Raw genomic sequence first — 18239 nt, 5'->3', positions numbered from 1 at the left:
TGAAACCCTCTCCTCTTGAGTAATATCCTTTCTATAACAGTGCGTCCATAAGGGCACGCACTACTTTAAAGGTAGCCTCACCTACGACCTGTGCAGCATTAACATGGCGTTGCAACTCCTACACTGAAACGTTTTGAGCAATTAAGGCGAGTATGCTTGACCTATAAGGATCAACTCCATACGCTTCGACCTTTTCCCTTCAGTGTCGCAGGCTGAAGGCTGACTTTGCTGACTTTTGCAGGCATAGATTAGATGAATGGCCGAGGTCTATTCTCCATGAAACGGAAGACCAAAATTAGTGGGCATATGTTGTGGATGAGAGGGGAAAGGTTAAAAAGGGACAGAGGTTAGTGATTATGATGAATGAGCTGTCAGAAGGAGTCGTAGATGTGAGTACATTCACAACATTTTAAAGCTATTTGGATAGCTGCATGAAAATGAAATGTACAGTGTTATGCGTGTGAAATGCAGGCAACCAGCACGTGCTTAGATCAGAAAACCTCGTCTGCGTGAAAAAGGTGGACATAAGAGTCTATTTCTATACCGTATGACAATATATCTCTGTATGTTCAGCCGTGCGAGGCATCCCATTGCAAGGACTGAACAAAACTGACCGACTAACTAACTGCTGAACGGCTTACTTTTTGTTTGAAGCGAGATGTGAAAACACACTCGAGCAAGATGAATGGATAAATTGTGGAGGGCAATTTACCAGGTATTATTTGTTTTTTTCGATTTTTTGTATATTATGATCAAAATGAAGGAGGTCGTGAGAAATTGGATAACCTAAAATGATCAAAGGCCATCAATGGGACGATCAAAACAAAACGACAGCTTGGAAAAGAAATGGTGCGCTGGATAACTGTTTTTTTATGCAGAAATTGCCTGTAATTGACACAATCAAGTTTCACAAATTTGTTCGAGTTTTCTGTGGATCAAAGAAGCAAGTCTGCTGAACGTTAACCAGCAGATGTTGTGTAATTGGATTATCAGAGGACATGCGATAAAGTGTTAGTTGAAAGGATATTACACAAGAATGGAGTGCTCAGTGTTGACAGTAAAAAATTAGCATGGATTGAGAATGAGATTGAAAGCAATCAGAAGACAGAGTTGAGATTATTAAGTCTTTTTCATTTTGGAAATAAATAACTAGTGAAGTGCAAGAAGAATAAATCGTAGATCCTTATTCATGTACGATCTGTTTGAATAACTTGGAGAAGGGTTAGAGTGAAATGTCTCCAGATTAAGTGATGATGCAAAAAAGACAGCAGGTTATTTCTGTTGAGGCCATCCAAATCTCTAAGTGGATATATGTATATATAGATTCACTGAGTGAGAACAAAAGTGGTTGATGGAGTTTAAAATCGGGAAATATGCGATATCTTCATTGACAGGAAGAATGAAACTATTCAGTTCGTTCTTTAACTAAAGAGAGAGTCCATAAAAGCTGAGGTACAAAGTGAAGTGCGTGTTCTTCTGTATAAAATTGAAAATCGTAGCACGCAGGATCAGCAAGGAATTAAGACAGAGGTAAAGACAGTCAATAGAGAAGCTGCAGAGCTGGGCAGAAAGGTGGCAAATGGAATTCAATGTAGCTAAATGTGAGGTGATTCACTTTGGGAAGAATAACAAAAAGATGGGGTACTGGGCTAATGGTCGGATACTTGGTAGTGTGGATGAGCAGAGGGATCTTGGTGTCCATGTACACAGATCTCTGAAAGTTGCCACCCAGGTAAATAGTGCGGTGAGGAAGGCATATGGCGTACTGGCTTTTATTGGTAGAGGAATTGAGTTCCGGAGTCCTGAGGTCATGATGCAGTTGTATAAAACTCTGGTGCGGCCGCATCTGGAATATTGTGTGCAGTTTTGGTCGCCATACTATAGGAAGGATGTGGAGGCACTGGAACGGGTGCAGAGGAGGTTTACCAGGATGTTGCCTGGTATGGAAGGAAGATCGTATGAGGATAGACTGAGACACTTGGGGCTGTTTTCATTAGAGAAAAGAAGGTTTAGGGGTGACTTGATTGAGGTGTACAAGATGATTAGGGGGTTAGATAGGGTTGACAGTGTGAACCTTTTCCCGCGTATGGAGTCGGGTATTACAAGGGGGCATAGCTTTAAATTAAGGGGGGGTAGATATAGGACTGAAGTTAGGGGTAGGTTCTTCACTCAGCGAGTCGTAAGTTCATGGAATGCCCTGCCAGCAGCAGTGGTGGACTCTCCCTCTTTATGGGCATTTAAGTGGGCATTGGATAGGTATATGGAGGATAGTGGGTTAGTATAGGTTAGGTGGGCTTGGATCGGCGCAACATCGAGGGCCAAAGGGCCTGTACTGCGCTGTATTCTTCTATGTTCTATGAATTTTGGACTTTATTATGAGGGTGCCCGAGTTTAAACTCTGGGAACTCTGATTATAACAGTAATGGCATTGGTGAGACTGCATCTGAAGTATTGTGTACAGTCTTGAACACACATTTTAAAAAAGAGAGCCTCGCACTGAAGACACCTTCGTAGAGATTCATTAGGCTGATGCCTGGGATGAAGGTTTCAACGCTTCAAAAATGGATAAACACGCTTTAATCAGAAGACTTAACCAGAATGGAAGATGAACTTATTCGATCATGATATCCCAGGGGCTGGACAGGGTAAAATTTAAGAAGATGGTTCCACTCGCTGCTAAGGCGATACCAATTAAAAGCGAGATGCAACGAGAGTTATTCTCTCAGACCTTAATCAATGTTAGAAATCTTCTGTCCTAGAATTTCGTGGACAATAGATCACTGAAAGATTTTTTTAAAAATTACGAAATGGACAGAAGTTGTAAATACTAACGGGCTGTTGACATGAAGAGCTGGTCAAAGAGAAGTTGAGGCCTTAGTCTTATTGAATGGTGGCCTGATGCACAGTATTTTCTACTCCCGACAACCTCATCCATCCATTTCCTCCTTGAACTCAGTGTAAACCTGTGCATGTGGACAATTACCGAAGTTGCTTCCGACGATTTAAAGTGTTGAAAGCACAATGCAAATTCAAGTTCGCTACTCCTCCTGGTAAGGCAGTGAAATTGTCAATCGAAGACAGAAAGTTTTACATTATTTATGTTTTGGAATCTCAACACTTCTAATTCCTGAACTTTGCTGACCCACCGTGTTTCTATTTCGCGCATTCACAGACAGAAAATTTCTAAAACAGCTGCTTGTTTGATGAAGCATGCTGTGTTTTGACTGCCAAAACCAACCATCTTCCTTTTCTACATCTGTAGTGACACAGTTAGCGGAGTTTGTGCGTCACACACTATGTTGTAGACTTGCTGCGTAGGATATATAGCACTGAGACATGCCAATTTATTTTCTCCATCTTTCTGAACTGTTGTTTATGTTCCACCTGATCTTTCTGCCACCCAGTCCATCCAGAAATTTTCACTGTTTCCTATCCTTTAATATTTCTGGAATCAGAAAAGCTTCCCTGTAACATATATAGAAGCGTTCCAGTACAAAAGAACGTTATATGACCCATTGTGGCCACACTGTGTATATATCTGTGAATCTGCCTCCTCTGCTTCATTTAGTAGCAAGCGCCACCTTCTGGCCTCTCTGTGTGTAAATATGTTTCTCATGATAACTTAATAACTTTAGGAATGACTACAATTTATTGATGACCAATATTCAATGGAAGTCACAAGTGGAAATCACCTTCTGGACATTTGCCTCAACGATTCCCTTCTTAATTTTAAACTATGTCGTTCATCTGATTCTTGATTTTCCACTTTCCAGAAGAAATAGCATCAAGGTGTTTCAGACATTTCCGAAAAGCTACAGTCTCTCAGTTTTTGGCATCATCCTTTGAAATTTTCTTTGCAATCATTCTAATATTCTTATTACAATTTACAGACGTGACCGATGGACATTGTTCCTAAGTGCGTCAAAATGTTGGAAGGAAGTGAACAGTGTGCTGCATAGAAACGCATGGGATCCAAATGAGAATATTCGCTTCTTCCTTCTTTCTCATTATACAATCAGTTATGCATCTTCCTGACTTCAATTATATTGATTGATTGCAGAAGTTGAAAGTGAGTCCATCATAGTACCAGCGGAGAAGACAGAATGTCAGTTATCATCACAAGACAGAATATGTTCAGAAAGCAGAGAAGCTACTTGCAGATACTGTCACATATCCACAGAGGGAGCATGGCCTCACTCCACAGCTCATCATCTGAACAAACCACACACTGCAGAACCGTAAAATAAAGGGACTAATAACAAGGGTTGATCTACAGATGATGAACCAGAAAGCAACAACATCCCAAGTTTTAACGGATTACCCAAAGGACATAATCTACAAATACAAATTACACACATTGTGGCACTCCCGGGACTGCCATCGCATAAAATGGCAAAATAACTCCAAGGCAAACTATAACATTTTATTAGCGGATCGGAACACTTCAAGCCATCACCACAAGAATTCTGAGACAAAGTCATGAACATAAATGCAGACACGGATGATACAATGGTCTACCTTAATGTAATGGCATTGTTCATTTCAATTAACACATTTCCAGACAGAGACACAACAACAAACCTTCTGGATAAGCAGAACAGATAGCACGACCGGGGAACCGAACAACAAAGAATACATGCTCAAAATACTAGACCTGTGCTTGACGATTCAAGTCACATTTAACAGAAAATATATAAATAAATCAGTGGAACACTACTTAGCTCACCCACCTTTAACTGACAACAGAAACAGTGATTCAAAGATTTGACCAAACAGCCTTATCACACACCAAACACAAACTCTAGATCAGATAGGAAGACAACACATGAAGAGAATAAAAATCGAGAATACACGCCGGATTATCAAAACCATGCTCACAACGATCAGATTTATGAGAGAGGCGAAAACAAACAATCATCTCCCGTTCCTGGATGTAATGGTACAAAGAACACAGAACAGTAAATGCACCACAAAAGTGTACAGGAAAGCCACAAAGGGTCCGGAATTACAGCAGCATCCACCCATACATGTACAAAATAAGCTGCATTACGACCGTCTTCAATCGGGCTACAAAAGACTGCACCACATCAAACCTGAGAAGGAATGAAGAAGAACAACTATAGAGTCATAGAGCCATAGAGATGTACAGCATGGAAAAAGACGCTTCAGTCCAACCCGTCCATGCCGACCAGATATCACAACCCAAATCTTGTCCCACCTGTCAGCATCCCGCCCATATCCCTTCAAACACTTCTTATTCATATACCCATCCAAATGCCTCTTAAATGTTGCAATTGTACCAGCCTCCACCACATCCTCTGGCAGCTCATTCCATACACGTACCACCCACTTCGTGAAAAAAGTTGTCACTTAGGTCTCTTTTATATCTTTCCCTTCTCACCCTTAACTATGCCCTCTAGTTCTGGACTCCCCAACCCCAGGGAAAAGACCTTGCCTATTTATCCTATCCATGCCCCTCATAATTTTTTAAATCTCTATAAGGCCACCCTTCAGCCTCCGACGCTCCAGGGAAAACAGCCCCAGCCTGTTCAGCCTCTCCCTGTCTCTCAGATCCTCCAACCCTGGCAACATCTTTGTAAATCTTTTCTGAACCCTTTCAAGTTTCACAATATATTTCCGATAGGAAGGAGACCAGAATTGCACGCAATATTCCAACATTGGCCTAACCAATGTCCTGTACAATCGCATCATGACCTCCCAACTGATGTGCTCAATACTCTGACCAATAAAGGAAAGCATACCAAACGCCTTCTTCACTACCCTATCTACCTGCGACTCCACTTTCAAGGAGCTATGTACGCTTAACTCGCAAACAACGTGGCGAGGAAATGCCGCACCCTAACTCACTAGCCACGATACTTCACATGAAAAATTGTCTTGAACAGACAGCCAGACGTCTCCAAATATTCGGATTCATAACAGCCCATAAACCAACTGCGACACTCAGACAACAAATCATCAGACCAAGACACTCTATACCCATCATGTGCCAAGACTAAAATAATTTAAAAGACTCCATGCAAAGACTGCAAAAAAACACTATATACGACAAACGAGCAGACAACCAGCAATCCTCGTCAACCAACACCAACTGGCCACTAAAGGCCATGACCAGCTGTCCCAATAGCCATGCACACAGATGACAAGAACCACAACATTGACTGGGACAAGACAAAGGTCACAGGAGAATCTAAACAAAGGACAGTTTGGGTACTTCTAGAAACATGTCGCTCTGCCAGGACTCGATCTACAAACACATTGATGTTGACCAAATATATTAGCGTCTACAATGAACAACCTGAACTGCTAACCACCAGCAGCAGAAACGGAACCAAATACTTTCCAGAAGACACAGGACAAGAGCGCTCCACAGAAGGCTCCAAAGCACTGGAGATATTGAGGATCTAAAATCTAGATTCAGGATGTTGTCATGACCAACAAATCTGTGCAAGCTTTTCTTAACCAAAAATGACTTTTCAACTTGAAGTAATATAAAAAATGGCTTCAGGTTAATACTATGCTAAAATGATTGGAAGCTGCCTTCCTGCTTTGCTGAGCTAGCTGAATTAAAAGATAAAGCAGACAATGGAGTCTTCATGATACAAATCATAAAACATTTGCTGACTACCCTGGCTAACCTTGAACCATAAGTATGAGGCAATAATGTACGTAAGACAATATTGTTTCCCAAGAAATATCTTTGTATTAATCTGCTGTCCATTACGTCACCTCATTACATTTCATTGGTTTTCTTTTGCAGTTAAGATTGAACTATCTCTTAAGAAACATATAAAACTGCTTATTGTTGAAAGTCGGTTGTGCAGTTATCTCCAAGGAGCACTGAAAATGTTAACCTCTTTGTTGTGGGTCAAACATGTGCCCGGCATTGTAATAAATTGTGAAACCTTGCTGAAGCAGACCATACTCCTAGTGATTCTTTTGACCGATTACAGAAACGAGAAGCCCCTCCCGGGGGTCCAGGTCTTCATATGGTGCCTTGCCTCGTGGATTCGGGCCGGACGGATCGTGGGCAGTGTTGTAAGAGCCTTGATTCCTCTAATATTGGGTATTGAGTAATTGGTCAGCCAGACGTGAGTGTTTTATATCCGTTTGGTTTTCCTCTCATTCAAGAAGTGGCTGAACTGAACCCTCGCTGTCTATTGCCTTGTCCAGCCAGAAAGGATTGGTCTTGGCAAGGATAAGGTCAGAGGGATCCTATGAAAAAGGGGAATGGTGGAATAAGCGTGAGTTGGGAGTTGGAAACTCCGTTTTCTAAAGAGATAGAATTCGAGGACTTTTTGAGTTGTGAATTCCGTTTTTAAAGATATAGAAGTCGGAGACTTCTGGAGCTGAGACCTCCGTTCTTTAAAGAGATGGAATCGCAGCTTTCCGGAGTTTGAAACTACATTTTTAAAGGGATAGAAGTCGAGGATTCCGGGATTGGGAACTCCGTTTTTTAAAGAGATAGAAGTCGGAAACGTCTGGGGTTGGGAACTTCATTTTTAAACAGATAGAAGTCAGCGACGTCTGAAGTTGGAAACTCCAGGTTTTAAAGTGAAACGAAAGTCGTGAACCTTTGTGAGAGGCAACAACTCCACCTCAGATGGGGGATCTCAGGACAGAGTTGAGAGACGGATCTGAATAGGGTGATTCAGTCGGATGGCATTATTTGAATTGTCACTTAAATTATTCTATGAGATGTGTGTGAGAAGTTTCTGGAGAAATCTGACAGTCTGTGAAAGCTTTTGGCGCCTTAACAATGGCATTAAGTGATGAGAAGTAGCTACTAGCTAGCCATAAAATTATTCAATTGATTAAGTCAGCCCAGTAATTGATTTGGCAATTAATTAGACTGTGGGGACAATTCTGTGACAAAAGTCACAAAAGATCAGTTTGCGCTTATGGCAGGATACTGCCACCAAATTGGGAATTGAATCAACTAATAATGGTACCATGAAATCTATTGAGGTCCTCTAAAATGAATGTCCTCGAGTTAAACATCAATAGAAACAAAAGCAAAAGGCACCAATGACTGGTAGTCAAATGTTCGATACTTGGCTACTCATTAGTCTTTTTGTTTGTTGTACCTGTCGTATATGTTTGACGCGGCTTGTGTTGCTTTGCTGATTAGTTTTGTTATTCTGTTTGTTTGGTGTGCGTGTTGTGCGAGAGAGAGTGTGTGTGTGTGTGTGTGAGAGAAAGAGAGAGAGATCGACAGACAGAGAGGGATAGAGAGAGACAGCAGGAGAGAGCCCTTCAGCTTGCAGAAAATGTAACCCTTTGTGATTCGGTTTGAATGCACATTTATTTGTTTCTGAAATGTGGAGGGTGATTGCTGTTCTTGTCGTGTTTAAAAAGAGGTAAGCTGGCCAGGGACAACAAAATGCTGTTTAAAATGCTGATACAATTCTTGCTACTAGGCTACAAAATACTAGTTTGTGTACTCAACAGGGCCTTAGCATTTGGACAGAAGGTTCTGCTGAAAACATCTTAAGATTTACAAAATTAGTCACACGGATTTTGCTTGCCCCAGGGTTATGACAAGTGAAACCCCTTTTGATAAGCCCTGGACACACACCAAGGTCCGCGTCATGCTTCAAGATGCCCATGATCTATTTGAGTGCCCAACATTAGTTTTAATTAGCTAGTACAAATCTGCTGTAATTATACCTGCTTGCTTCAGGACTTTAATGGATTTGGCATACAGGGCATATTGGACATGTTGGACAATTGTTAAAGACGCAATTGTATTTCACCTGGGTTCTGGGCGAACGCAGAGGCATGAAATTGTATCTTGAAAATATTGTTAAAATTACAAACGGAAATCCTGAGAGGAATTTAGATTTTGCACACTTGAATAACAAGTTATGTATCACAGTCAGAATTTATGAGAATAAACTCCCTAACTTTGAATGTTCAGGAATGTGAGGGCATCATTAACCCTACAAGAATGGAATAAACATAGCTAAAAACTGAGATATGAAGAAAGTTGGAAAATGTTCGTGTGTGTGTGAGACAGAGAGAGGAGGAGGAGAGAGAGACTGAGAGTTTGTAGAAAGTTTAACCCTGTGTGACTCGGTTTGAATGCACATGCGTTTGTTGGTGATTGAATGTTTGGGTTTTGTTGCCGAGAGTTCGAGATCTGGGACAGTTTTGAATCTGATCTGCATTTTGGAAATTTAACATGATTTCTTTACGTTTAAGGATCGTTCAGTGATTATGAAATGAAGTATTGATTCCTGTTCTTCTTACAAGCCATGACTACCCTCCAGGCAGTTTGTAACTAATCTCCTTTATCCCTACTAGAAAGCCAACCATATTCAATTTCAACGATTGAACAATTTCAATAATTTACAAACAGGATTAAAACAAAAAAACAGAGAACTTAGGTTCTACCAGGAATCAGAGCCAATATCTGGCATACCAACCCTTTTTGAGGATGGGGATTTTGTTCCTAGAAAACCCACTGAGCCCCTAACAACTCCTGATTATCCACAGCACACCACCGACATGTTACAAATCTTTCCTTCTTTTGAAACTGAAGTTTCCAGTCTTCTTACCCGATATCACAGGGATGAGTGATCTCTGCTTCCTAAACCGGATCCCATCCTGTGAATTAGAGTTATGTTAATGAAGCATGCCCCTGACACAAAACAAAACTGGCTCAATTTGGTCGACATGCCCAAGGGTGACATGAATGTAAATGCAGTAAAATTCTGGAAGTAGCCTGAATACGCAAGGCTTGTGTTACAAGACTGAAATGTGTGGCTATCTGTCTGACAGAAGGGATCCACAATTGTCAATAACCAAGAAGCTCAATTACCTTTGTTTAACCCTATGCGTTTGCAACGTTTTTCACCTGGAGTCACTGACATGATCCAGACATCGGTACAATGTAGTCCAGAAATTTCCAGTTGCAAATGAATGAGCAGTAATTTTCTATTGGGATGGCCAGAAACGGACTGAACCACGATGCAGGTTACACGTAAAACCAATTATGTCCAGCGCCCTCGCAATCGCAAATGCCATATGCCAGCCCTGAAGGGTTGATTGGAACCAGTATACCCACTGGGGCTGGAACCTACCTCAGATGCCACCCGACGACCACTGTTGTGCCACCTTTTCCCGAGGGAACTCTGACAATGGGGCCAGGCCGGCCCCACCATTTCACCTTTGAGACTTGCAACAAAACAGCAAAATCCCCCAAGGACAAATGCCTGGCCCTTGCTTTAACTGTTGAAATGTGGCGAGTGGGAAGAGATGTGTTTTTAATGTTACATTGGAGCTGATGTGGAGAATCGACATGCTTTCATCCGAGCAAAATGAAAATCTACTAATTTACACTGACTCTTCATGATGCTTTTAGTATGACCCACTATTTCAGAGCCTTGTGGGAACATTCAAGATTTTTAACCCCCAAGGGGCAACGTGATAGCAATGCTGTTTTGCCCAATCAATCTGGCAGTTATCAAGATCAAAGTTTGTGAGAAGATTTGTAGCTCGGGTGCTCGTTGCTGTGGTACTGTTCGCCGAGCTGGAAGTGTTTGTTGCAAACGTTTCGTCCCCGGTCTAGATGACATCCTCAGTCTTGGGAGCCTCCTGTGAAGCGCTTCTGTGGTGTTTCCTCCGGCATTTATAGTGGCCTGTCCCTGCCGCTTCCGGTTGTCAGTGTCAGCTGTCCGCTGTAGTGGCCGGTATATTGGGTCCAGGTCTATGTGTTTGTTGATGGAGTTTGTGGATGAGTGCCAAGCTTCTAGGAATTCCCTGTCTGTTCTTTGTTTCGCTTGCCCTATAATGGTAGTGTTGTCCCAGTCAAATTCATGTTGCTTGTCGTCTGCGTGTGTGGCTTCTAGGGATAGCTGGTCGTGTCGTTTCGTGGCTAGTTGATGTTTGTGGATGCGGATCGTTAGCTGTCTTCCTGTTTGTCCGATATAGTATTTTGTGCGGTCCTTGCATGGGATTTCGTACACTACATTAGTTTTGCTCATGCTGGGTATCGGGTCCTTCGTTTTGGTGAGTTGTTGTCTGAGAGTGGCTGTTGGTTTGTGTGCTGTTATAAGTCCTAGTGGTCGCAGTAGTTTGGCTGTCATTTCAGAGATGTTCTTGATGTATAGTAGTGTGGCTAGTCCTTTGGGTTGCGGCATGTCCTCGTTCTGTTGTCTCTCCCTTAGGCATCTGTTGATGAAATTGCGAGGATATCCATTTTTTGCGAATACCTTGTATAGGTGTTCCTCTTCCTCTTTTCGCAGTTCTGGTGTGCTGCAGTGTGTTGTGGCCTTTTTGAATAGTGTCTTGATGCAACTTCGTTTGTGTGTATTGGGGTGGTTGCTTTCATAGTTCAGGACTTGGTCTCTGTGTGTGGCTTTCCTGTGTACCTTAGTGGTGAATTCTCCGTTTGGTGTTCTCTGTACCCTCACGTCTAGGAATGGGAGTTGGTTGTCCTTTTCTTCCTCTCTCGTGAATCGGATTCCTGTGAGTGTGGAGTTGATGATCCGGTGTGTATTCTCTATTTCCGTGTTTTTAATGATTACAAAGGTGTCATCAACGTATCTGACCCAGAGTTTGGGTTGAAATTCAAATTCAAAAATAGAAGAGACAATTAACATCATCAACAACACCCTCACAGGCATAAAGTTCACCAAAGACGAAGAAACCGACAACAAACTTGCATTCCTGGATGTCACAGTCGAAAGAAAAAACAACGGAGAGCTATAAACCTGCGTATAAAGAAAAGCGACAAACACTGACCAAATACTCAACTACACCAGCAACCATCCCAACACCCACAAACGAAGCTGTATCAGAACACTAATCCAACGAGCCTCCACACACTGCAGCACAGACAAACTACGCAAAAAAGAGGAGAACCACCTACACAACGTATTCAAAAAGAACACATACCCAAAACATACAGTGCACAGATTCCTCAAGAACAAACCACGACAACTAGACCAAACACAGTCACAAACCCTAACCACCTTACCATACATCAAATAAGTTTTAGAAATGACATCCAGATTACTAAGTCCACTCGGAATCCCAGTAGCATACAAACCCACCAACACTCTCAAACAAAAACTAACAAACTTAAAAGACTCAGGACATCCCATGGACAAAACCAACATTATTGACAAAATTCCATGAAAGGACTGCCACAAACACGACATACGACAAACAGGAAGAAAGTTCGCCAGCAGGATAAACGAAAACCAGCTAGCCACAAAATGACACGACCCTCTCTCGGTCGTAGCCCTCCACACGGATGAAAAAAACCACCATTTCGACTGGGACAACACATCTATCCTGGGACAGGCTAATCAAAGGCATGCCAGATAATTCCAAGAGGCCTGGCATTCCAACCACAACTCCATAAGCAAACACATAAATCTCGATGCCATCTATCAACACCTCCGAAAACGAACAGGAAATGACATCACCACAAACCCCAGGAACCCCATCCAGGAGAAAGATATAAATAGAAAGCAAGAGACAACAGCTTCGCTTCACTTGGAGGTTCCCACTGATGATGTTACCGAGCCAGGTAACGAGACGTCTGGATATCAAACCTACAGCTCAGCGAGCAAACCTACATCCTAAATCTCAGTCTGAGGTACAATCCTTCACAAACTTTGCACGATCTGAACACTCACTATCTGCAACATTCTAAAATGGACACGTTCTAGAATATTATAAAACAGACATTATAGACAAAAGAACGAAGAACAAGACAGCACAGGAACAGACCCTTTGGACTTCCATGCCTGCGCTGATCCAGGTCCTGTAACTAAAGTTGCCGCCTATTTTGTAAGGATCTGTATCCCTTTGTTCCCTGTTCATTCACGTGTCTGTCTAGATACATCCTAAATGACACAATCGTTCTCGCCCTACGACCTCTACGAGCAATGACTTCCAGGCACCCACCCCGTCAGGTTCAAGAACTTTCCACGTATGTGTCCACTAAACCTTTCCCCTCTCACTTTGAACTCGTGACCCATGATAATTGAGTCCTTCAATCTGGGAAAATGGCTTCCAGCTATCCACCCTGTCTCTGCCTCTCGTAATTTTGTAGGACACATCCGGTTCACCCGAGAAAATTTCTTCTTTCCAATGAAAACAATCCTAAATAACTCCAACTCTCCTCATAGCTAACACCCTCAATACCAAGCGTCATCTTGCTGAACCTCTCCTGCACCCTCTCCAAATCATGCACATCATTTTGCTATGGTGGCGACCAGAACTGTACGCAGTATTCTAAGTGTGTCCGAACCAACGACTTATACAGCTGTACAGTAACCTGCCAACACTTGTGCTTAGAATCCCGTCTGATGAAGGAAATATGCCGCACACCTTCTTGGACACTCAACTGACCGCGCTGCCATCTACAGGGAACAATGAAAATGAACACTCAGATCTCTCTGTACATCAATATTTTTCCGAAGACTTTTCAATTTACTGTGTAGTTTGCTCTTGAATTGGATATTCCAGACTACATCACCGCTCATTTGTTCGGATTTGCTGTGCCTAACTGCCTTTGCTGTGCCTAACTCTCCTATATATCTATGTTCTGTTGGATTCTCAGACCGTTCCCTTCACAATTTGCGACTCCACCAAACTTAGTGTCATCTGTAAACTTGCTAATGAGGCTAGAGGCTACCTACTTTTTTCCTCCAAACCATCTATGTATATCGCAAATAACACTGGTCCCAGCACGGTTCCCTGTGGAACACTACTGGTCAAAGATATCCATTTTCAGATTCTCCCTCCCTCTACTGTTCTCTGTCTCCTATTGCCCAACCAGTACTCTATCCATTTGGCTAGAACACCCTGAATCCCATGCGATTTCACCTTCTTCATCAGCATACCATGGGGAACATTATGAAATGCTTTGCTAAAGTCAGTATATATGACATCTACTCCCCCCCCCATCAATTAGCTTTGTCATCTCTTCAAAGAATTCTATTAGATTTGTAAGACATGACATTCCCTGAACAAAACAATGCTGCATATTGCAGATTAAGCTCATTTTCTTCCATGTGTGTATGTGTCCTATCCCTTGTTCTTCAGTAGTTTCATTACCGCTGATGTCAGGCTTACAGGTCTGTAATTACCTGGATTATTTCTGCTACCTTCTTAAACAACGAGACAGCATTAGCACATCTCCGGTCCTCTGAGGCCTTTCTCGTGTTAAGGATGCTCCAAAGGTACCTGTTAAAGCCCCAGCTGTTTCTGCTCTTGCTTCCATTACTAACCTGAGATAGATCCGGTCCGGACCTAGGGACTTGTTCATCTTAATGCCTTTTAGAATATTCCAAACTTCCTCCCTTCTTATGCTGCCTTGACCTCGACTAATCAAAGATCTATCCCTAACCTCAACATCCGCTAAGTCCCTCTCGTTATGAACACTGATGCAAAGTATGCATTAAGAACCTCACCGACTTCCTCTGATTCCACGCATATCTTTCATCCTTTGTTCTTATGTGGGCCAACCCTATCCCTAGTTACCCTCTTCCCCCTTATATGAATAAAAGGTTTTGACGTTTTCCTTAATTATACTCAGTATGGACATATCATGACCTTTTTGAGCCCTCTTATTTCCTTTATTTAAAATTGGTCCTACATTCGCCATATTCTTCTAAGGCTTTGTCTGTCTTCAGTCGCCTAGACCTTATGTACGCATCCCGTTTCCTCTTAGTTAGTCTCACAACTTCACCTGTTATCCATGGTTCCCTTATCATGCCATTTCTCATCCTGATTTTCACAGAAACATATCTCTACTGAGCTCTACTCAACCTCTCATTAGAAGCCTCCCACAAATCGAATATACGTTTCCCATCAGACAGCTGCTCCCAATCAACATTATCCAGCTCTTGCCAAATGTTCGTATAATAGCCTCACCAATTCAGCAGTCATCCTTCAGGTTCACTCTCGTCTTTGTCCATTAATATTCTAAAGATTATGGAATTCTGATCACTATATCCAAAGTAACCCCCTTCTGAAACTTGAACCACCTGGCTGGTCTCATTTCCCATCTCCAGGTCCAGTGTGCCTCCTTTCCGAGTTGGAATAATGACATACTGATGTGGAAAGTTCTCTTGGAAGCTGCCAACAAATTATGCTCCATCTAGACCTCGAACACTAAGTGAATCCCAGTCAATCTTGGGAAAATTAAAATATCTTGGGAAAATAAAGATTGACCTATTGGTCAATCTATGATCTCTCTATATATTTTTGCCTCTATCTCACGTTCGCTATATGGAGGCCTGTTTTCCAGTCCCAACATTGTTACCGCATCCTACCCATTTATGAACTCTGCCCGTACTGCCTCACTGCTCGAGTCTTCCATAGTGTCCTCCTTCAACACAGCTGTGATATCTTCTTTAATCAGTCATGCAACTCCTTCACCCCTTTTACCTTTCTCTCTATCCCGCCTGAAACATCGATATCCTGGGAAATGTAGTTGCTAATTATGCCCTGACTCAAACAAGTCTCAGTAAAGCAATAACATCATACTCCCAGGTATTAATTCAAACAGTAAGTTCATCTGCTTTACCTCGGTACCTCTTGCATTAAACAAATGCACCTCAGACCACCAGCCCCTCTGCGTTCATCCTCTGCTCCCTGCCTACTCTACCCTTTGGTCACTTTGACTTCATTATCTAATTCCTTCCAGGCTTTAGTTACAATTTCCTTGCTGTCCACTAAGCTCTTCATTTCATTCCCATCTTCTGCCAGATTAACTTAAACCCTTCCTAACAGCGTTTTACATGAAACAATTTCTAACTGTAATCATTTTGAACGGTCAGACAGAATTTAATTAAACAAAGGATCCAGACGGAAGAGGTCCTGTTCCAGGGACATCGAGAAATTGTTTCGAAGTTCCCTGAAGTACTTGCGACGTTGAACACAATTTCCCTGTCTGTGCAGCTATTCACTTTGGAGGATCGACAACAACTTAGACTAAAATCCCTTTGTTTTCAAATAAAGCAGACAGAACCCTTCAGAATGGGAAGGTTTTCAGAAACAAGAACGGAAGTGGCTGGAAAAGCTCAGCAGATCTGTGGGCACTTGTGACGTGCTGTGTTCTGCCAGACCTGATGAACATTTTCAGCAGTTTTTGTTGATTGTTTCTGATTTATAGTATCAACAGTTCTTTTGGTTTTTATTTGGCAACGTTTTCACACTCTGTAATTTGAACTGTAAAGAGGGGAACTGTGTCTGCTCTCAAGTAATCAAGCCCACGGACGTTTTATAGAAATGGTCTGTTCGTATGAATGTGTGCCTGTGTGATTGAAGATGGAGTGTTTCTGATGACTTGTCTCACATTTTAAACAGTTAAGAGCTTCGATTTTCTAAATTCAGCTTCAATTATTTCAATAAATCTTTGACGACAGTAACTTGTCAGAAAATCTGAACAGACTCTCAGTGAAACTGACAGCTTTACTTCCAGGCTGATGGGTAATTTGTTTGTTTTCCTTCCTCACAGTTAACATAGTGACGATCTTCGTTCTGCTTTATAAAGATTGTGGATTGTCTCCATGTGTCAATCGTTACCTGCAGGCTATGGCTGTAGCGGATCTACTGGTCATGATCCTCGATCTGATATTGAGACACATTCCTATTACTTATCAGGAACATTTTGATTTCTTGAGGTCTATCCCTGTGTGTAATATCCACGCCGTCCTGCTTTATGCAGCCACTGACTGTTCAGTCTGGTTTACCGTCACTTTCACCTTTGATCGATTTGTGGCCATTTGCTGCCAGAAGCGAAAAAGTAAATATTGCAGTGAGAAAACGGCAGCTGTGGTGCTGGGAACATTGACTGTGTTGAGCTGTTTAAAGAACATTTTCTGGTATTTTATGCTCACAGATCGGTATTGGCTGGTGAACGATCCCTGGTTTTGTGAGATAACAATGGACGTACGTGAGTCTCAAGTCTGGGTTACAATCGAGTTCCTCCACCACATTATAACCCCGGCCCTCCCATTTCTATTCATTCTACTGCTCAATAGTTTCACCATCAGATACATTTTAGTGACTAGCAGAGCTCGCAGGAGACTTCAGGCTGACAATAATAGGAACATTCTATGTGACACAGAAATGCAAAGTCGAAAAAGAGCAATTATTTTAATGTTTGTGATCTCGGCCAATTTCATCCTATTCTGGTCAATGTTAATGGTGTATTCCATATGTTTCCGAATGTATTGGTTTGGGTATATGTCTGTGTATCTGGATAACTGTCTTATGCAACTGGGCTTCATGCTGCAGCTCCTCAGTTGCTGCACAAACACCGCAATTTATGCGGTGACTCAGACTAAGTTCAGACAGCAGCTGATGACTGTGTTGAAATATCCCTTTACCTAAATTAGACAAAGCAAACTCTTCCTATTTTAACAGACTGATGGTAGTCCTGATTGTTCAAACTTATCGCACAGGTTACTGGGACCCATTTCAAGATTTCTATCAACTCAATGCTGTTTGGAAAATTACCATTCCACTTACTGGATCTATAACTTCCATTTGTAAATGATAATCATGATAATTAAGAACAGCCAGGCGACAGAATTAACAGTATTTCACTTGTCTTCCTGTTAAAATAACTGAGCTCAAAAAAGACAAACTCGAGCCTCAGGGAAATCGGAGGACCTGGGCCAGAATTAGGTGCTGGGTTTAAAGTCACTCTATTTTTGCCTTCACCTCCGATGTTATCCGCTCTGACCTCGGCTCGGGCAAATCCATATTTCTCCCTTTCTCCATCTTTCTCCATATATTCGTTCCACTGTCAGAATCTCTCTCTCTGTATTGATGTCTCCTCCTGTGATTCCCTCCCATTTTCTTGCTTCTCTGTCTCTCCTCCTTCGCCCGTTTTTCTTCACTCTATCTCCCTCTTGCACTATCTATCTATCTCCCAATCTCCCTCTCTACGAGTTCCCTCACACACTTCATAACTCTCTTTATATAATCCTTTCTCACTTTTCATTGTAGAGGGAATAGAATGGATGACGGACAACAGTCTTCTGCTCGGGGAACAAAACAAGTGTGCAGACTCAAGCTGTTGCTGGGGCTTGGTCCAAGGCCAACTTAAGGGCACAGTGAGTGTAGCATCACTGGAGGGCACAATTGTGGGTAAAGGACTGGCCTTTTTTGCAGGAGTACTGTGGAGGTGCGATAACGTTCGTTGCCTTGGAACAGTGTGGGAGTGGGTGATCCAGCCGTTGCTA

General features: G+C 42.2%; 1 pseudogene; it reads left to right on the top strand.

The window, feature by feature from the left end:
- LOC148134869 (putative G protein-coupled receptor 139) overlaps positions 1 to 17412 on the top strand; it is a 36931-nt pseudogene extending 19519 nt beyond the window's left edge.
- Positions 17413 to 18239: the final 827 nt, after the last annotated feature.

The sequence above is a fragment of the Chiloscyllium plagiosum genome, unplaced genomic scaffold (genome assembly GCF_037043375.1).
Source record: "Chiloscyllium plagiosum isolate Xiang-an unplaced genomic scaffold, Cpla_swu_hap1 HiC_scaffold_52, whole genome shotgun sequence".
Taxonomy (NCBI): Eukaryota; Metazoa; Chordata; class Chondrichthyes; order Orectolobiformes; family Hemiscylliidae; genus Chiloscyllium; species Chiloscyllium plagiosum.
This window is presented reverse-complemented; position numbering and strand designations above follow the sequence as displayed.